The 21,929-nt window shown below is 44.1% G+C and overlaps 1 long non-coding RNA gene across 3 annotated transcripts; it reads right to left on the reverse strand.

The window, feature by feature from the left end:
* Window positions 1–12,429: 12,429 nt before the first annotated feature.
* On the reverse strand, window positions 12,430–14,962 carry LOC123443806. 3 transcript variants are annotated; one of them, XR_006630830.1, is made up of 4 exons: window positions 14,476–14,962; window positions 14,039–14,376; window positions 13,852–13,957; window positions 12,430–13,197 (listed from the first exon to the last, which is right to left on the reverse strand). It is a non-coding gene; the product is annotated as an uncharacterized LOC123443806 (long non-coding RNA). The 3 variants fall into 3 exon arrangements; XR_006630823.1 differs by having other exon boundaries at window positions 14,039–14,962; XR_006630826.1 differs by lacking the exon at window positions 13,852–13,957 and having other exon boundaries at window positions 14,039–14,962.
* Window positions 14,963–21,929: the final 6,967 nt, after the last annotated feature.

The following is a 21,929-nucleotide window of genomic DNA, read 5'->3' on the forward strand; positions in this document are numbered from 1 at the left end:
GCGGTCGAAATTTATCCTTAGTAACTAATGGACTAAGGAATTTTTCTCGATTATGGAGGTGGTTAAAGAGTTTGTCGTAAAGGGTTACGTCAATGCAAGCTTTGACACTAATCCGGATAACTATGAGTAGTGAAACGGATTCGTATAGTAGAGTAGATATTTGGAGCATTTCCGAATAGCACGTAGTAGCAGCATCTATAAGATGACATAAAGATTTGTAAAGAACGCACGAATCTGAAAGTTTCAGAACCGTTGACTAAAACCTCTCTCACGAGCAAGACGTGATGAGACCCCATAACTATATGGGTGTTGGATTCGTTGGAATCACATGGTGATGTGAACTAGATTATTGACTCTAGTGCAAGTGGGAGACTGTTGGAAATATGCCCTAGAGGCAATAATAAATTAGTTATTTCTTAGTTCATGATAATCGTTTATAATCCATGCTATAATTGTATTGATTGGAAACACAATACTTGTGTGGATACATAGACAAAACATTGTCCCTAGTAAGCCTCTAGTTGACTAGCTCGTTGATCAAAGATGGTCAAGGTTTCCTGGCCATAGGCAAGTGTTGTTACTTGATAACGGGATCACATCATTAGGAGAATCATGTGATGGACTAGACCCAAACTAATAGACGTAGCATGTTGATCGTGTCATTTTGTTGCTACTGTTTTCTGCATGTCAAGTATTTGTTCCTATGACCATGAGATCATATAACTCACTGACACCGGAGGAATGCTTTGTGTGTATCAAACGTCGCAACGTAACTGGGTGACTATAAAGATGCTCTACAGGTATCTCCGAAGGTGTTAGTTGAGTTAGTATGGATCGAGACTGGGATTTGTCACTCCGTGTGACGGAGAGGTATCTCGGGGCCCACTCGGTAATACAACATCACACACAAGCCTTGCAAGCAATGTGACTTAGTGTAAGTTGCGGGATCTTGTATTACGGAATGAGTAAAGAGACTTGCCGGTAAACGAGATTGAAATAGGTATGCGGATACTGACGATCGAATCTCGGGCAAGTAACATACCGAAGGACAAAGGGAATGACATACGGGATTATATGAATCCTTGGCACTGAGGTTCAAACGATAAGATCTTCGTAGAATATGTAGGATCCAATATGGGCATCCAGGTCCCGCTATTGGATATTGACCGAGGAGTCTCTCGGGTCATGTCTACATAGTTCTCGAACCCGCAGGGTCTGCACACTTAAGGTTCGACGTTGTTTTGTGCGTATTTGAGTTATATGGTTGGTTACCGAATGTTGTTCGGAGTCCCGGATGAGATCCAGGACGTCACGAGGAGCTCCGGAATGGTCCGGAGGTAAAGATTGATATATAGGAAGTCCTGTTTTGGTCACCGGAAAAGTTTCGGGCTCATCGGTAGTGTACCGGGAGTGCCGGGAGGGGTGCCCGGGACCATCGGGAGGGGTGTCACGCCCCAAGGGGTCTCATGGGCTATGGGAAGAGATAAACCAGCCCCTAGTGGGCTGGAATAAGTTCCCACTAAGGCCCATAAGGTTTGAGAAGGAAAAAACACAAGGTGGAAGGAGTTTCCAAGTGGGAAGGTGGAATCCTACTCCAAGTAGGATTGGAGTAGGACTCCTCCACCTCCAATTTCGGCCAAACCTTGAGGGTTTGAGGCTGCCTCTTCCCTCCCCCTCCCTCCTATATATACTTAGGTATTAGGGCTGATTTGAGACAACTTTTGCCACGGCAGCCCGACCACATATCTCCACGGTTTTACCTCTAGATCGCGTTTCTGCGGAGCTCGGGCGGAGCCCTGCTGAGATAAGATCACCACCAACCTCCGGAGCGCCGTCACGCTGCCGGAGAACTCATCTACCTCTCCGTCTCTCTTGCTGGATCAAGAAGGCCGAGATCATCGTCGAGTTGTACGTGTGCTGAACGCGGAGGTGCCGTCCGTTCGGCACTAGATCGTGGGACTGATCGCGGGATTGTTCGCGGGGCGGATCGAGGGACGTGAGGACGTTCCACTACATCAACCGCGTTCTCTAACGCTTCTGTTGTATGGTCTACAAGGGTACGTAGATCACTCATCCCCTCTCGTAGATGGACATCACCATGATAGGTCTTCGTGCGCGTAGGAAAAATTTTGTTTCCCATGCGACGTTCCCCAACAGATCCCGCTAGGAGTCGCGTACCTTGTTCTCAGGACACGATGGATGGGTCACACTAGGAGAACCAAACCTCGGGTTGCCCCGCGGTGGCCTCGTAGTCTGCCAATTTGGACCAACACTCATGAGAAGCACTAGCCCGGGGGTTGATTAAATTATCCTCGGGGCCCGGGAAGTCCCTATGCAATTTTATTAGGTGATTAGGCAAATGTAGTACCAAAGTTGGGCCTTGCCAGACTAGCTTTAATCTAAAACGAATTATCAAGGGGGTCCCCATAACAACCCCGATCGTGTTAGGAGCGCTCAAATATGGAACATAACACCGGTAGCCGGAAACTAAGGGGGCAAAGGTGGAACAAAACACCAGGCTAGAAAGGTCGAGCCTTCCACCTTTTACCAAGTATATAGGTTCATTATATTAAATAGCATTAATATGATGATATAACAAGGAACCCATGTTTTCACATGGAAGCAACTGCACCTGCAACTAACAACGCTATCAACATAGATAAGCAAGCGGTAACATAGCCAATCAGTGGTTTGCTAGGTCGAACAGGTTGAAGGTTATCATGGCATTATTGAGAGGCTGATATTTACCAGGTGGTAGGCAATGAGACATAATCGACATCATCGAAATAACTAGCATGGCAATGATAGTAATGGTATCTGGGTAAATGATCATCTTGCCTGAGATCCCGCTTGGAAGAAGAATGACTCCGTGAAGCAGACGAACTGATGTAGTCGAACGAGTCCTCACTTTCCGACACGCTTGCGTAACTCTACCGAGACGAAGCAAACCGGAAAAGAATCAACACAGATATTCACCACACGATGCACAACACATATGATGCATGAGCAGTTGAATACATGCAAGACACGGCATGACAATTCACGACAAACAAACACTACACATTAAGTGAAGTTCAATATGCAACGGGTTGCATATTGACGAAACTCCACGTTTAATTATTTAGTTATATCCCGATTAGATACACGACATTATTAAATGTGGTTAAACATGGCAAGAGGTGAAGCGCAATTAATCTACCTATCTAGGCATTTTAATTGAGGTCGGAAATGACTTATAGCACCTCCGAAACGACCTCACATGTTAATTTGCGATTCTGTCCAGATCTGAACTAACACATTTAATTAGTTCTTAAACAGCAAAACAAATAGGTTCACGTGATTCTACGCGTCAAGGCAAACAATTTACACATAGAGAACCTCTCCAACGGAGCTACGGATCAAAAGTTACAAGCACCGCAAGATATGATGACATGAATGCAATATGTGTGCAACGACGGTTACGAGCACTTCAAAACCTACAACCAACAAGAGAAAATGAAACTACACGAGATTCTAAGCAAGTTTCATGTAGGACATGATCAAATCGGAGCTACGGTTCAACATCTACAAGCAAAACAAGAAAACACTACAATCTGCCAAAATCAGCCACATAGCATTTTTTACGCCCCACAACTACGGCTACACAACTCCGATAAACTCAAGCAAGGCATAACACGAAAGAGGGCAAGATGCACTACTACAAACAACCAACAAACTAGCATGGCATCATGGATCACTAGGGAAAGAAGACACAAAATGGCATCTCACACACTATTTCGGACTTAGTGAAAATTACACCTCATGAAAGTGCAGTTTTCGATCTGAAGCTATATTGAAAGCAGCAAAACCTATAGCTACAGGACTCCAAATGGCATGAAAATTTGCAGCATGCTAGAGAAACACAAGGGGTACAACTAACTCCATTGGACCAACCTCAAAAGAGCTACAAATCACAAGATGCTAGCAAGACAAGACAGCAACAAAATATAACAGATCTCAGACTTAGAAGTATTTCAGCACGTCTAAAACAGCACTATTTCTAGCAACTTGAGGGCAATCAAAACACACCTAAACATGCATTTCTATTGCAACCAGAAATACCAGGGGCTAGTCTAAACACCCAAGATCAACTCTCTAGTTGACAACTCCGACAAACGAAGCACGGAATAAACCCTACGAATTAAACAAAAGGGCATCACGGCAAAAATATCGCGCGAACTAACTTCCTCTAGTGCTAAAACTAATTGCACAGAAAAATCACATGGATTTTTCTACCCCGAAAACATATATAATTATGTGGGGTTGCACAACAAAATAAAGCCACACATTAATGCGGGAAAATAACCTATATACAGGAAAATAATCTAGAGGCAATCCCTACACGCAAAAATACGAGTGACCGCTCTAAAATACACGGAAAATAGTTCCTGAAACATGGGCATTTTTATTACGGCATTTGAGCAATCCGAACACGCGCGAAAAAATAAACTACGGGCAAAGCATATTAGGACAGCAAGTAAAACTATGCATTCGGCATGCTAAACGGTGTCAAACAAATGTGCAAGCTGCACCAACGTATTCTACGCGCAAAACTACACGAAAATCATATATTACACGTCTCGATCCGACATACGGTTTAAAAACTACGGACGTTTTAAGATATGCCTATTCTCTGAAATTTAACTAATTCGAAAATAAACCCTAAAATAAAAATACTACCGGGCCGAATACACAGAGCAGCTGGGCCTCCTCGCATGGGTGACTAACAGCTAAACTACACCTGAGGCGAGGCTTAGACGGGTCTCACCTCGCGGGCCTGGCCCAGGAGAAGAGGCGCGGGGGCGAGGCGGTGGAGAGGCCCGGAGCTGGGCCTTCGGTGTTGCTGGTGGGCCGAGGCGCGCCTGGGCCGAAGGTTGGTCCGGCTCGGTGGGGAGGGAATTGGCCCACGCGGGTGGCCTGCCTGGGGCGGCCTCGTCCCCGAGCTCGGCTGGGTCCCGAGTAGACAGGGGCGGCGGCGGCGGGAGTTGCCGGCTAGGGCGCCCGAAGGCGAGGCGGAGGGGCGAAGCTTCGGCGCGGGAGCGGCCAAGACGCGCTGCTGGCGGCGGGAGGCGCGGGAGATGCAGATCGAGGCACGGCTGGCGACGCTGCAACCCATGGCAGCGGGGACAGGAGAGCTCCGGCGAGGGTTGGCTCCGCGGCGGATCCGACGAGGTCCTCCCGCGAGGGGCGGCGGCGACTTGGCACGGGGTGGCGGCGATCTCCGGCGAGGGGCGGCGGCGACCTCCGGCAAGGCGACGGGAACGGCTGGGCGCCACGGGAGGCAGGAGGAGCTGCGAGAATGCGGGGAGGCGGCGCGCAGATGGGCTCGGGCGGGCCCCGATCTGGGCTGGGAGGGCCGCGCGAGGAAGGAGACAGGGAAGGAGGCGGCGGGGACCTGGTTGGCTGGGCGCGGATCCCAAGGAGGCTAGGGTTAGGCCATATTAGGAAGGGGAGTGTGTCTATTTATAGACACGGGGCTAGGGTTGTCCGAATCCGGCCCCGTTTTCGCCCACGCGATCGGAATCGAACGAACTCGAGCGCGGGGTCGGCTAAGTGACCGTGTAGAGTAGGCTAGTCGGGGAAGAGAGGGAAACAGTGCGGCGCGGCAACGCGATTTGAAACACCGATAACCGTCCGACGGTAGACCGAATACCGTGCCGCTACGGTCGACCGTTCGGGTACCAGACGGACTCCGATTGCGACGAAATTCGACAGGCAGCCTAGCTATAACTAATCACGACCGCATGCCAAGTTTCACCTTGATCAGAGAAAGTTTTAAACGCACTTTTAAAACAGGGTCTCGACGATGCCGCGGGCGCGTGCGTGTGCGGTCGGGCTCAGAACGGACAACGACGCGAACCGGCAACTAACAACGGATGCAAGTTTGAAAACTGGCGGCAACGGAGATGCCGATGCAATGCAGATGATGCGCATGATGCGAAGATGATGCGACAAAAGAAAACAGACACACGACGAAAACGGAAAGAAAGGGGAATCTTCTGGAACGTCGGCATCGGGCTGTCACAACCGTAGTTTGAGGAGTTCATTTGTTCATTATGTGTTAATGCATTGTTCCAATTCCCTATTAAATAGAATCCTTAATATCCCTTAGTTTCCTTACGGACCCCGCTGTCACGGAAGGGTAGGACAAAGAATGGCATGCAAGTTCTTATTATAAGCACGTGTGACTATATAATGAATACATGCCTACATTGCATTGATGATTTGGAGCTAGTTCCGTGTCGCTCTAGTATATAACTGTTACAAGATGAATGTTATCCAATCAATATGCTTATGCATCACCGATCCAAATTCCTATTATTTTTATTACCGAATCTTGCTAAGTTACTATTGCTGCTACTGCTGTTACAATCACTACAAAACTGTTGTTGTTAGTGTTACCATTACCGCTACTATTTTGTTGTGCTACTAAAACTTTTGCTGCAGAGAGATATCCTAGGTGTGGCTGAATTGAAAACTCAACTACTAAGACCAATAAATATGTATTGTCTCCCCTTGTGTCGAATAAATTAATTAGGGTGTAATACTACCGGTGAAAATTGTTGCGACCCCCTATACTTGTGGTTAGCAAGACATTTTATCACGTAATTCACGGGTAGCATATCTTTATTTATTGTGTTCACTTGTGGATATCCAATTGTCACTATGAAGAATCTGAAAGATACCAGAACCAAGATCATACCCTCTAAGACGAGGGGAGGTAAGGAACTATCATCTAGCTCTGCTTTTGATTCACCTACTATTTTGAATCAGCTTATGATACCACCACTCGCTACTTGTTCTGATATGCTGCCACAAATACTTGATGATGCTACTTCTGAATTTCATGAAACTTGTGATGATACTATTGATATGCTTTGATCAAACTGAACTGTGCCACTTGGTGAATTACTTGATGCTCATATTGCTAGATCTAGAGAAATTGGAAATGCTGAAACTGATGAAAACTATGATTCACCTATTATGTCTAATTCTTCTAATAGACATGATATGCCTGATGTAGCTGAGGGTAATGTTATGGATGGGGATATAGCTAGAGACGTTCTTGCTTGCAATTATAGAGATGATTTGTTAAAATTGCTATGTAAACTGAAAGAAAAATCTATGATGGAGAAAATGAAACATGATCCTAAATTTGTTATTCCTCCTATATGTGTTACTAATAAGGATTATGAATTCTCTGTTGATCCTGAGTTAATTACTATAGTAGAATCTCATCCTTTCCATGGTTATGAAACTGAAACTGTTGTGGCATGCCTTACTAAATTGTATGAAATTGCCACCTTGTTTTCTCACGAGGAAAAGATGTGATATAATTATATACTTACGCTTTTTTCCTTTCTCTCTGAAAGATGATGCTAAAAATGGTTCCTTACTCTTGCTCCCAGTTGTGTGCTAGCCCCAGGATATGATATATTACTTCACTGAAAAATACTTTCCTGCTCATAAAAAAACAAGCTTCTTTACATGAAATATTTAACTTTATGCGAATTGAAGAAGATAATGTTCCTCAAGCTTTGGGGGCGCTTCTCGAGCTACTTAGAGATTTGCCTGATCATCCTTTTAAGAAAAATAAAATACCTGATATCTTTTATAATGGACAAATTGATGCTCCTAGGGACTACCTAGATAGTTTTGCTGGTTGCGTTCTCGGATAACGAACTATTGGACAAGCTGAAGAACTATTAAATAGTATACTGAGAAATGTTGACGATTGGATACTTCCTGAACCGCCGCCGGAACCTATCCAAAAGAGGAGAGGTATTCTATTCCTCGGTCTAGAATATATGCAAGAAGCCAAGAGAACTATGAGATAGAAAGGTATTAAATATGAATATGTCAAGAATTTACCACCTATTGAAGAACTACATGGGCTTGATTACGGGGTTTTATTCGTTTCGGGACTGTCCGATCGAGATCGGATGGTCCGAAAGCATAAGGGTATTAGGGTTAGGTTACGTGGGTTGTGTAGGGGTTTTGGGCTGAGATTAGAGGAAAGTTTGCGGCCCGTGACACGTTTTTGAAATACCGAAAAACATCTGCGATTCCACCGGCTATAGTGTCGATACAGGTTTAACATTTGGGCATCAAATGACCTCCGAATGCGAAGAAATTTGATAGGAGGTCTACCTACACTAAATTAAGATCACACGCCAACTTTCACCCCATTCCGACAATATTTTAAATGCACTTTAAAAATAATATTTTAAAGATGTCGCAGGCCCGTGTGAGTGTGGTTGGTCTCGAAATGGTCAACGATGAGAAAAAAGTGAAGCAACAATGAAGGACAGATGCAGGTTTTCAAAAACAACGGCAACAGAGTGTCAATACAATGCAGATGATGCAATGATGAATGCGCCAAACAATAAAACACACGGCGAAAGTCAAAATACATGAAAGGCATCTAGAGCATCGGTCTTGGGCTGTTACAAGAGCTTTCAAGCCGGAGTTGTAAAGGAACTATTGGGAGTGCCCAGGATCAGGATATCAAGCTCTTTCGTGTCACAGAGGTTCGGCCATGCGAATGGCCACATACACCTCTCATGATCAAAGAGGGTTTCTACCAAGAGTTCATGCAATTCATTGCAAATGTCGGGCTAACCAATTTCTTCTGAGATGAGTGTGATGAATACTATCTCCTCATGAATTCCTTTGTGTGGAATTTCTATTACATGCACAGGCTCGATATTCCCATGGTACGCTTTGATTTATATGTAGAATATTTTGAAATACCATTCACCCAGTTCTGCCAAATATGCTTGATTTCCTTTGACAGGGGATTAAGCGAGCCTAAGATGGAGGAGTTCGAGGGATTCCTCCTTACCTTAAATGTGGGAGAACATAGGGGCGTATCAGACGCCAGAGCCACTAGTTTGTATTTTCCTGCTATGTGCTACTTTGTTATTTGTAGGAGAATGTTTAACTCCAATGGAGCAGGGTGGCGGTATCAGTGCCCCTACCCTTGCTATCTTGCGCCATGCATTATTTGGTGACAACACATACATCTTAGGAGTTATTGTCATGCGTCGCTTGCATTGTAACCGAACCAGGGGAAAGGTCCATGGTGGCATTTATGCCACCCGCTTAACAAGACACTTTAATATCAATATACGCCCTACTGATTACTTGCTACCTAAGGTTTATTTGGACCACGAATCTATGATGGAACATCATTTTATCGATGAACCCGAGTCTCCTCACCACTACCTCTATAACATGGTATATATAGAGAAGACTCCTGATGTTATTTTGTTGCATGCACCTTCTTTTTTTAACTGTCATGTCACACACATATATGTCGTCTTGCCATCGTATATAATTTATTAACAGAACGAGTTCGCAGAGGCAGAGACCGCGGCTCAGGATTGGGATGCCCAAGTGCCTCAGCCTGACTACTTTCCTCCTCAACCAAATGGCTATTATGGATGGTGATCACCAAGCTAGGCCAAAAGCCTAAGTTTGGGAGAGTACGTATTTCTCACCCATATTACATTCATGTTCACATATTTCATATCGACTGTCGATTTTCATCCTCTTTCATTCCATATCCACGATAGTTTATTTCCACCTCTTCTTTTGTGTTTGAAAAACTTTGAAAATCCAAAATATTTCTCGCTCTTTTTGGTTTTTATTTCGTGTTCAATTAGTACATATTATTAAAATAAAACCAAAAATATTTATTTTTCTTTTTGGGAGCTTTCCCATGTAAAAATGTTTTCCTCGTCTTGTCTTTTCCCTCGTTTATTTGCTTTCTTTAGAAAAAACAAATCTCTAAAATATTCCAGTGTGTTTCTCTAAATTTCTGTTCTTTTATTTGAGTCACTAAAAGGAGAAGATGACGATGAAAATGTTGAGTGGCTCTCATATACATTATTGTTGATCTAACAAAGAGCCAATATTACCTTATCTTCTCCTTTGTATAAACTGTTTCACAGATTCCAACTTAGTCCATGGCAGACTTGCACTATTATTATTTTCACATCACTCAGTCTTGCAAGTGAAATGCAACAATGATGATATTTGATGAAGTGATCGTGGTAAAGGAAGCTCGTATGAACTCTTCCCATTTTCCATTTTTTGTAAATAGGCTTAGCTTGCTCGATCTTGATTCAGCATATTATGAGTAAACGTATTTGTGATGAAAGTTAGAGGTTATAGTTGCTCATGCCATGCTTGAATGGCTAGAAGTGGACAATGATTTATCTTATGTGTCAACATGCATTAAAATAGTTGTGATGCAGTATGTTAGTATGCTATCCTCTTATGAGTATTTCGAGCGTCTTGACTTGGCCCATGTGCAAACATGTAGTTGATTCAAAACTAATGCAACCTTCATGATATTTAAATTCAAAGTGTTCATATCCTACTCATGCTAATGTTTGATGTTAATTATTCTCAATGCATGATTATGACCATTTTCGCTCTCTAGTTGGTCGCTTCTCAATCTATTGCTAGCCTTCATCTATACTAAGCGGGAATCTGCTTGTGCATCTAAACTCCTAAACCCAAGTTGTGTCAAATGATTCCATCATACCTACATATATGTGGTATTACCCTGTCGTTCCAAGTAAGTTTGCATGGTCATCTGTAAGTATTCAAATAAACATATGTTTTGTGTGCTTGTACCGCTCATGGAGCGACCGGACGATCCGTGTCTTCCATGCTAAGCGATTTATTTTCAAGATGGGCGTTTATTCGTTTGTCGTTGCATGAGAGAGGCTGGTAAAAAGGATGCCCAGTCCTGCAAAATCAAAAATAATTAAACAAAACTCCCGAGACAGTTGAAATGTTGGAGGGCACCTGAGGATTCAGTCAACCATGGCTTGTGCATGAATGGTGGATGGGAGTAAATTTAGATTTCCACTTGGGAATCGTCAATAATGTGTTTAGCATGGAAGATATTGAAATCTCTATTGTGACATTGACAGGAAAAACATGAGCTCTAACACCTCTGTAAATCAATGCTTCCCTCCGTGAAGGGCCTCTCTATTTACTTTTATGTTATTTACTTTCATGTTATTTGCTTTTATTTGAGTCATCATCTTCTTACCAAAGCACATATGAAAGCACTATTGTCATTCTTATGCATTAAGTCTAGTTAATATTGGACGTGAGCATGACTAGATCTTTTCCACTCTGAATTACAATGTTTAGTCGCTCCTTGTACCTTAGATATGCTCTGCATTTATGTTTTGTGGTCTCTAAAAGGGGTAGCGAGATATCATATCATCATATTATATCATGATTGTTTTGACAAAATGTTGTCATGTGAGATATTTTATTATTGCTCGCTAGTTGGTTATGTTATTCCCATGAGTGAATATGATCTTTACGTGTTATCATTGATATGGTTATTTATGATATATGCAAAAAACCTGAAAACTAGCTAAGAATATACACAACAACAAGAAAAAAAGAGTTTGTAAAAGTTTTCTTTATCACATTAAGTTTCTCAACTAACTTCCTTGAGGACAAGCAATGAGTTAATCTTAGGAGAGCTGACACGTCTCTAAACGTATCTACTTTTCCAAATACTTTTTCTTTTGTTATGGACTCCAATTTGCATGATGTGAATGAAGCTAATGTGGAGTGACGATGTTTTGAGGAGAACTACCATGGTGTTGTTTTTGTGCAGAAATAGAAGTTATCGGAATTGACAGAACTTTTTGAGATTTTTTATGGAATATATAAAAAATATTGGAGCAAAGACCCATCAAGGGGAGCCACCTGTTGGTGCCAAGCCAAGAGGCGCGACCACCTCCCCCCCCCCCCCCCCAAGGGCGCGCCATGTGGGCTTGGGACCCCCTCAAGGCTCCACAGACCCTAATTTCACTCCTATAAATTCCTATTTTTTAAGAAAAAAATAAGAGAAAAGTTTTCATCGCGTTTTACAATATGGAGCCACTACCACCTCCTGTTCCTCCTCGGATTGGCTGATCGGGAGTCCATTTGGGGCTTCGGAAAGGGGGATTCATCATCGTCGTCATCACTAACCATTATCCTTCAACACCATCGTGATGCTCGTCACCGTGAGTGAGTAATTCCTTTGCAGGCTTGCTGGACGGTGATGGGGTTGGATGTGATTTGTCATGTAATAGATTTATTTTGATAGGGCTTGATCCCTACTATCCACTATGTTCTGAGATTGATGTTGCTATGACTTTGCTATGCTTAATGCTTGTCACTAGGTCCCAAGTGCCATGCTTTCAAATCTGAACCTATTATATTTTCATGAATACTAGATGACCCGTTGCGCCGATGGCGCAAAAAGCATCGGCCAGCCGATTCTTGAAACCATGTGTATGTGATAGCGGTATCATGATAAATGAAGAAGAAAATAATGACATTATTTAGCATACATTGGTTTCATAAAGCAAGGCATAGCAGGATTAGAGCACAAGCAAATAGGAATTTGATGTTTATACAAATTGTTCTAAGAGAACTCAATACTGACACAGTGTTGAAGTCTGTGATGAGCATAAGCAAATGAAAACATGTGCTGACATATAGCGTTCTAAGACGACTCATTGCTGATACATAGTAGTTTAAGTCTACGATAGATTATTTACAATGAGCAAAGTATATAGCAAGAGATGCGGCATATAGATGGTCGCAGTTATAAAGCAATGATCATCAGGCAGAGTCATCATTGCATGCGCCATCGGTATTGAAAAGCGGTTGTCATTGCCTAAAGAAGAGATTCCTTCCATATCACCGTCAAGGCTCCGATAACACTTGTTTGTCTGTTGGCGATCATACTTTGACTGTGTCATTGTGTCACTAAGACGATCATCAACATATCTTGTCTCAAAATATGATTTACATCGTTGTCTTTTGATGTTGATCCGGATGTAAAGTTGGTATCTACTTGCTGGTCTTGTTGTGTTGTTTTATTTCTTCTGATTTTTCTAACAGCTACCCTTGCACATGCATTTTTCTGTTGCCCTATCTGATAATAGTTATAGTCAACAAGCACCTTCTACTCGCTGGTTTCCATGCATTCGATGGCCAGATCGGCTGCATGGTTCATTGATGTTTTCCCATCCTCACATACAGGGCTTGACAGCTTAATCCGGCGTGCTGAAGCATGGAAACGCTTTTTGTACGGTGAAATTCAACCTGTGATCTATATCCACCCTGCTCAAGCCGACGCACATGTTAGACTGGTTGTGGTAGCCCGAGCCTCAAAAACTGTACAATAAATGAATAGAAAAACCGATCATAGTTGCACACATAAAAACATTTGGTGGAAGAACTTTGTAAGGTGACTATCGTTCCATCTAATAAGTAATTTCCTAAGAAAGAGCATCATCTTTCTCCCAGCAAAAATGAAAAGTTAAGAAAAATCTATGCAACGGCATTAGCTTTCAAGAAATACAAACAAACAAAAGAAAAAAATGAATAAACGTACAGCTAGACTAACTGGTATACAAAAGGCAACCTAACAGAACATACACGACAGCCTTATCTGGGCTAAAGGGTGCCACGACAAACCCTTTCAGAACTTAAAATCATAATTAAGTATACTATAAGCATTTGGCCCAGCCCAATACACCGACCACCTGCCAAGTACGTTCGTCTATCCTCGTCCTTTCTAAGGACTCATTAGCAGATTTTTCTTCTATATGTCTCAAACAAACAATAGTCAAAGAGTGTATTTATGAATAGATGTAAGCAGACACCATATGAATAGCTAACAGCATCACACAGCAACCCGATCACAAATCAAGATGGCTTGATGGAAATGGAAAGATAAAGTACGCCCAGGTAGTAGAACTAAAATTTCCTAACGTGTAACCATGAAAAATATCCTAATACAACAAATTATGTCTCATCCATGCCATCTGAAGATTCTGAAGCATCCAAACAAATTTATACCAAGATCATGGATGCATTCCTGCAGAAGAATAAGATACAAAAAATGCAACAAAAAACCTCAAGTGTGGGCCTGTTTGAAATTCGGATATTTTGCACATACCTTCTTTATGAATCTCCAAGGAATCAAATATAAATGGTGAGAAGGATAAGGATTGTCCTAGTAGAGATGGAATCCGAATAGAAGTAAGCCATGACTCCTTGCTTCCATTGCCGCATTTCACTCGTAACAGAGGCTTTGAAAACATATATCCTTAGCTTATTCAGGAAATGATAGCATGGTGAGATTCATTGTGTAAGCACATGTATGTACATTTGAACAAACAGAAGATTAAGAAAGGGGAACATGCAACAAAAAAAGCTTTCAAAAAGTAGTAGTAATTTCACCTCTGTAACAAAGAAAGTACAATTAGTTGGCATTTCCTACTAATGGCTAATTGCCTGAATAAAAAAAGAGCAGTAGGTATAATGATGATGTTATTTTCTTGCGCAAGCACCAAAACTTTGCCAAAAAGGTAAAATATATTATGAGCATTGTACCTTTATTTTTCATATAATCCTTGCCCTTTCTTCTAGACTATATGATGGCAATGGGAGCTAGCCATCGTCTTCATATTAGTCCATCCAAAAAGTGTTGGAACTAAACACGACATGTATATGTAGGTTTCGTACTCATCACCAAGTAGGATTAGGAGTAGTAACCGAATAGGTTAGCTAAACTATCCTGCTACTATATATATGTTTATATAGCCCCTGTAAGAACCACCGCAAGATCGTGAGATATCAAAAGCAATAAAAGACAGGCTCAACACAAGCCTGTTTGCTATCAATTCAAGTCTTTGTGCGTGCGTAGTAGAGCCAGCCGGCTAGCAGATCAATTCGATCCGCCGTGCTTTTGTTGTATACGTGTGTATTTCGGCTGGACGGCGTATTAGTTAACTAGCTCAGGCTAGCTTGCTACGTTGTTAATTTCTAGTGCATCGAGCCGTCTTGGGGCAGGAACCAAGTTAGTCAATCAGCATTGCTTCGCTTCGTCGTCGTTCGTTGCCGTCGCCGGGAAGTACTCGGCGTCGGGTCTGGGCCAACAATTGGTATCAGAGCGAGGTTGATCTTCTAGTAACGGAAGATCATGTCAGAGGACGACAAGGCCCAGCAGCTGGCGGCGTACACCGGTGCGGCTAAAGTATTTGCTGCTCCGGCGAGTTCGTCGTACCCACGATTTAACCATGAGAACTTCGGGGTCTGGAAGGCCCTGATGGAGTGTGGTCTCCACGCCAACGTGTTGTGGGATGCAGTCGATCCAGGAGGCGACGCTTTCAAGAAGGAGGGAGCTGAGCATCGGAAGGATCGGCAGGCGGCGCCGGCGATTTATTCGGTGATGCCGATAGATGTCCTTCAACACGTGATCGCCAAAGAAACGGCGAAGGAGGTGTGGGATACCTTGAAGCTCATGTTCGAGGGACACGATCGCGTCAAGAAAGACAATCTCCAAACTCTCTTAAGAAACTATGAGACTTTGGTCATGGGCGACAATGAGTCCATGGACGCGTTCGCTTCACGGGTTGCTACTCTCGTCAATCGGATCCGCGCACTTGGAGAAAACCTAACGGAGGCCTCGGTAGTCCGTCGGTTCTTGCGTGCGGCTCCTCCCCGGTACCTGCAAATTGTCACGGCGATCGAGCAGTGCGTCGATCTCGCGACTCTCTCCATTGATGATCTTGTCGGACGCTACAAGGCTCACGACGAGCGTATGAGGTACAGTCTCGGGGACGGGAGGAATGATGAGCATGTCATGCTCACGCGGGCTCAGTGGCAGGCACTGGACTCAAGGAGAGAAGGTGAGGGCTCTAGCAGTTACGCTCGCCAAGATTTTGTGCCAAACGAACAAAGTGAGAAGGACGCCAACGATGGTGCTCCGAAGAAGAAGAAGAAGTTCGGCAAGCGCAAGATCAAGTGTCACAATTGTGGCATCATGGGGCAGTTCAAGTCAGAGTGCAAGAATCCCCCAAAGGAGAAGGCGCTCATGGCCCAGCAAGGAGATGAAGGTGACATGATGTTGATGTGTGAACTCGTGGACGAGGAGGATCCAATTCTTCAAGTGTCGGCTAAAGAAATTGCCGCACTCCATGAAGAAAAAGTTTGCTCTCAACATCATGGTTCGGAAACCCGTATCGATGCTACGGATGCGGGGGTGATTCCGAAACTTACACCAATGCTACGAGTGTAAGTGCTATCTTTGCTGGAGCAAAGGAAGCGCCCATTGCATGTGGTCGGCCGTGGAGAAGCGGCCTTGTTACAAACATGAGGGGTGATTCCAAAATTCGTGTCGAAGCTACTGACGCGATGTATAAGTGTGAAATTTGTGTCGATGCTACGCACACGAATGTCACTTCGGTGTACGTGGCGGCTGAAGACCATGAATCAAAGTATGCTGATGCAAAAGTAGGCACGTGCGCACCAGGTATGTCACGCTGTCCAGTAACAAACGAAGACGTGAAGTCGAAAGTTCATGAAGAAATAACGGACATAGGTGCTACGTCTGTTGTTGATGCTGGTGCAAAGACCGACATGGAAGCTGTTGATGCTTGTGTAAAATTGGACGCTCATGCAGCAAGAGCGGCCACATGTGCAAGTACTTCAGTAGATGTGTTAGCAGGTTGTAGTGGAGGTTGTGGCCAATGTGCCATGCATGGAAGGCTTGAAGGCAGCTATTGCTTAGCAGCAAGGGACGAGCTAGTGGGGTGCAGCCCATGCACACGTGATGCGTCTGGTTGCACATCCTGGAAGGCAGGAGACACATGCGGTGGCGCGCGTGGAAATTCAGCAACGCTAGCACTTCTTGGTCATTCATTGCATGAAGAAACCATGCGTTGTGGAGGCGCTTTACTTGGAGATGCGCCAACATCTTGGTCGTATGCAGGAGAGAATACCTCTTCAGCCCATGTTCCTCCAAGAGTAATGGAGGAAGGGACGCTATTGTTTACTTTTCATACCATTGATCCAGTAAAGATCAAAGGAAGTGGGGAAAGGTGTCTAGCAAGCGTCGAGGAATTGATAAAATTTGAAGGCGCAAATACAAAGGATTGTTGGCGTCATTCTATGAAAGAAGAGTTGGGGTCGATCCACGACAACAATGCATGGGAGCTTGTGGATCTTCCCAACAATGAAAAAACCATGGAGCTCAAGTGGGAATTTACGATCAAGAAATAAGCCGAAGGAAATTGTGCGAAGCACAAGGCAAAGTTAGTGGCCAAAGAGTACATGCAAGATGAAGGTATGGACTTTGAACAAGTGTTCGTTCCCGTTGCACGGATGGAATCGATGAGATTACTCATCGCTCTCGCAGCTCAAGAATCATGGAAGATACATTGCATGGATGTGAAATCCACGGTTTTGAACGGAGGAGATGTGTATGTGAATCAACCACCGAGTTTCATCAAAGAGGGAGAAGGGGACGTGGTATTGAAGCTACACAAAGTTTTGTATGGGCGACGGCAAGACCTTCGGGTGTGGAACATCAAACTTGATCGGACTTTGATTTCTCTTGGATTTGAGAAAGCCACACTGGAGCATACAATGTACAAGAGAGGTGAAGGAAGTGATCATCTACTAGTTGGCATCTACGACGACGATCTATTGATTACTGGAGCAGATGAAGAGGTGATTGCAAAGTTCAAGCTACAGATGAAGGAGCTTTTCAAGATGGATGATCTAGGTCTTTTGAGTTGCTACCTTGGACCAGAGGTACATCAAAAGCCGGAAGGGATCACAATATGCCAGGAGGGATACGCAAGGAAAGTACTTGAAAGCTGCGGCATGAAAGATTGCAATCCAATCAATGCTTCGATGGAACCTCGTCTTGAGTTGAGCAAGAAGGAGATGGTGAAACTACTCGGCTACAGTGATAGTAACAAGGAAGAAATTGTTGACGGCCGTAACAGTACCTCGGACGTGGCATATTTCCTTGGTGGAAGCGTAGTAAGCTGGCTATCACGAAAGCAGAAAATGGTGACATCCACTTCAAGTGAAGCAGAGTGTCAAGGTGTGTGGCTAGGAAGGCTACACAATGATCTCATGGATCGAGATCCGAAACAAGTGGTGCTCAAAGTTGACAGTGAGTCTATGTTTTTTCTACGCGAGGATCCAGTGCGGCGTGACAGGAGCAAACACATTGATACGATGTATCACTACATGAAGGACTGGGTGGAAGAAGAGAAGACGGAGGTCAACTACAATTGCACCGATGACCAGCTAGCGGACATCCGGACCAAGGCTTTGGATCGAGAGAAGTTCTTGAAGATGCAAAGAAGGATCGGCGTCGAAGCTGTAACGTAACGACGTCGTGTTTAGGGGGGTGATTGTTGGAACTAAACACGACATGTATATGTGTCCGTGTAGGTTTCGTACTCATCACCAAGTAGGATTAGGAGTAGTAACCGAATAGGTTAGCTAAACTATCCTGCTACTATATATATGTTTGTATAGCCCCTATAAGAACCACCGCAAGATCGTGAGAGATCAAAAGCAATAAAAGACAGGCTCGACACGAGCCTGCTTGCTATCAATTCAAGTCTTTGTGCGTGCGTAGTAGAGCCAGCCGGCTAGCAGATCAATTCGATCCGCCGTGCTTTTGCTGTATACGTGCATATTTCGGCTAGACGGCGTATTAGTTAACTAGCTCAGGCTAGCTTGCTACGTTGTTGATTTCCAGTGGATCGAGCCGGCTTGGGGCAGGAACCAAGTTAGTCAACCAGCGTTGCTTCGCTTCGTCGTCGTTCGTCGTCGGTCGTTGCCGTCGCCGGAAAGTACTCGGCGTCGGGTCTGGGCCAACAAAAAGCACACCAAAGTTAACAGTTGGATTGGTTGCATTATCTCTGAAATTCCATTATCAGAAATTTAGCTGATGTTTAATAGTAAAGAGAAGTGCAGGACCTGCTTATCACACTTACTTAGCACATATCTGATTCACTCTACGATGTAGGCTTATATAGCATCACAATAATCTCCGGTCACTCATAGGAAACCAAAAAAATTGATGACCAAGATTTGCATATGGTAAATGAAGGAATGAAGCCATGCATGCAGTACAAATTTGTCGCATCATGTTGCAGAACCAGAAAAGTAAAACCAAACCCCCTCTCCCAGAGCCTCTTCCCTGTGATTTTCTTAGACACCATGGGAATTATGTGGGCAGAAGTTTGGAGCTAGCCTGGAGATGGACACCATGACACATCGAAAAGGAGAGGCTCTTTGGAGCTAGCACTTTGTCCAAGATCAGGAATGATATGTACGATACAAAATCATAACAGTTTTACCTAATCATAACAGTTTTACCTAATCAAGGTAATGAGCTCCATGAGCTCATTCGCTGCTCCTAGCAATTGTGCATACATGTGCTTACAGAATGAATCTCACCATGCTATCATTGGCAAACGTCCGAGAAACCAGCAGGTTCATCATTATTGATACGCTGCTCCTAGCATAGTTATATTACATTTAGATTTTTATACTTGTGAGTCAAATGTCCGAGATGAGATGATGGCATCCTTGTCAAGGAATCTATATACACATTTTCAGAATGGCTCATGAACACGTGTTGCAATATATTAAATCTGCACACATCAGGTCCATCATTATTGATACAAGCAGTAATAATTTTGCTTCTATCGTATTATGTACCCAGTACTCACGCGGAACTACTGCGATGCATATAGCATGGTTGCTTGGCTCTACTCATACTAATTTTGTTGCATATATTTCGTTTTCACAAACATCAAGTTGAAACCTTACTGAAGGACCTTTCCAAAAATAAGCCTTACTGAAGGTTGTGTCCAATTCAGTGTGTTCATTAACATCGCAAGTACCTTCTGTTGTTGTCTTAATACATTAACATAAAATTAAGGCAATGATGCAGTATAAGGAAGATAATCACTCAAGTTCACTTGTGTGCTCTAGCTTTCTGCTTCCCTCTATTGCTGAATTTTGACCATCAACTGCATACAAAAGAGCAGTGTCATGTGGCAGTTCGACATGCCACTTACGGAACGCTGCGACAACGACCTGGCACACTCTTGTAAGTGGACTCCCACCAGGTTTCTGAAATCTATACATATCTGAAGCTGAAAGAAGCTTGCAATAGGCAATGCCATAAATACAGTAGGAATGGCAAATCCTAGTCCCCAACCCGAGTTATCTTGTATCCAAACAATAACAGTGCTGATATGAATGAACCGATATTTATGCAGAAATAGAACCAGTTGAAGAAGGAACCCTGCTTTACTCTCTCTGTCGGATCACTATCATCAAACTGATCAGCCCCAAAGGATGACACACATGGTTTAATACCTCCAGTCCCTAGGGCAATCATATAGAGCAGCTCCCCCGTCCGCTCGCAGTAGGACCTGCATCGCCGCCTCGGGTCGTCGCCTTGCAACCTCGCCTGCTCCACTGCCGTCGTCAGGAGATGCCGCTGTCGCCGTCGCCGCATTCTCATCCGACCAGATGTGACGAGGGGAGAGGATGCATGAGGAGGAGAGATAGGGGTGGCGGGGTGGTGGCGGCAGCGGATGGAGAGGATGAATGGGGAAGGAGAGGTGGCGAGGAGGAACGGCTAGGGCTGGTCGGGAGGACGAGGGATTGATGGGGAGGAGGACGAGGGATTGGTGGGGAGGAGGCGAGCTGGCGGTGCGCGCGGCAGCCCTACGGCGGGCGGTGAGGCCGTGCGGGTCCTGCGCTGCGTCGGCGAGCGGATCCGGGCCGGGATCCCCGGGTCGGAGAGGCAGATGAGAGGAGAGGAGGAAGGGTGGGAGAGGAGAGGAGGGAAGTGAGCGTGGCGGCGGACGAGGGATGGCGGGAGGAGGGAGGTGGTGGGGTGCTGTGGATTGGGGGCTGGCTTTTATACGCCTAGGCATGAAATGACAGAAATGCCCCCGACAGGGCACGAAATTTACGTGCGGTGGCAAGCCGGTGGCAAGCACTATTCATAGCGCTATACAGGGCGACGTGGATGGCTTTGTTCTGGCTAGGAACCAGCGTCTTTTGTAAGAGAAATTAGAGTGTTTTGGATCCTATCTTGCAAGTTGTGTGCATCTATAATGTGTCATGATCTGCATACTTCAAGGTGATAATAATTGGGATTCTTTTCGGTGATTGTCGTGATTTGAGGAGTTCATGTATTCAGTATGTGTTAATGCTTTGTTCAGGTTGTCTATTAAAAGAAAGTCTTAATATGCCTTAGCATCCCTATGGACCCTGCTGTCATGGGAGGGTAGGACAAAAGATGTCATGCAAGGTCTTATTATAAGCATGTATGACTATATATGAAATACATGTCTACATTACATTGATGAATTGGAGCAGTTCTGTGCGCTCTAGCATGTAACTATTACATGGTGAATGTTATCCAATCAATATGCTTATCCATCACTCATCCAAATGCCTACGCTTTTCATATATTGAATCTTTCTAAGTTAGTATTGTTGTTACTGTTGTTACAATCACTACAAAACTGCTATTGTTACTGTTACCGTTACTACTACTATTTTGTTCTGCTACTAAAACTCTTGTTGTAGAGGGATATCCCAGGTGTGGTTGAATTTACAACTCAACTACTAAAACAAATAAATATCATTTGGTTCTCCTTGTGTTGAATCATAAACTAGGGTGTAATACTACACATGGAGATTGTTGCGATCCCCTACTTGTGGGTTATTAGTAGCTATGGATGCCTGAGAGCACATGTAGAGGTGCCATGATCGGCTTTGCAACTGCCGTGGTCAAGGTGTTTGGACCTCGGTATGTGAGATAACCAACTGTGAGAGACACTCTCGAAAGCAAGAGGGTGTCCAGGTTTCTTCGGATCTCTTGACGACATGCATTGAAAAAAGGAAGAATTGTGTGTAAGCTTCCCAAGGGCAATAGCAGGGTCATGTTAAGAAGCACATCATCGTTCTGGAAGCAGTTGCATCACATCATCTTTGGATTTGACACACTTT

Source organism: Hordeum vulgare, chromosome 1H, assembly GCF_904849725.1.
Source record: "Hordeum vulgare subsp. vulgare chromosome 1H, MorexV3_pseudomolecules_assembly, whole genome shotgun sequence".
Classification (NCBI taxonomy): domain Eukaryota; kingdom Viridiplantae; phylum Streptophyta; class Magnoliopsida; order Poales; family Poaceae; genus Hordeum; species Hordeum vulgare.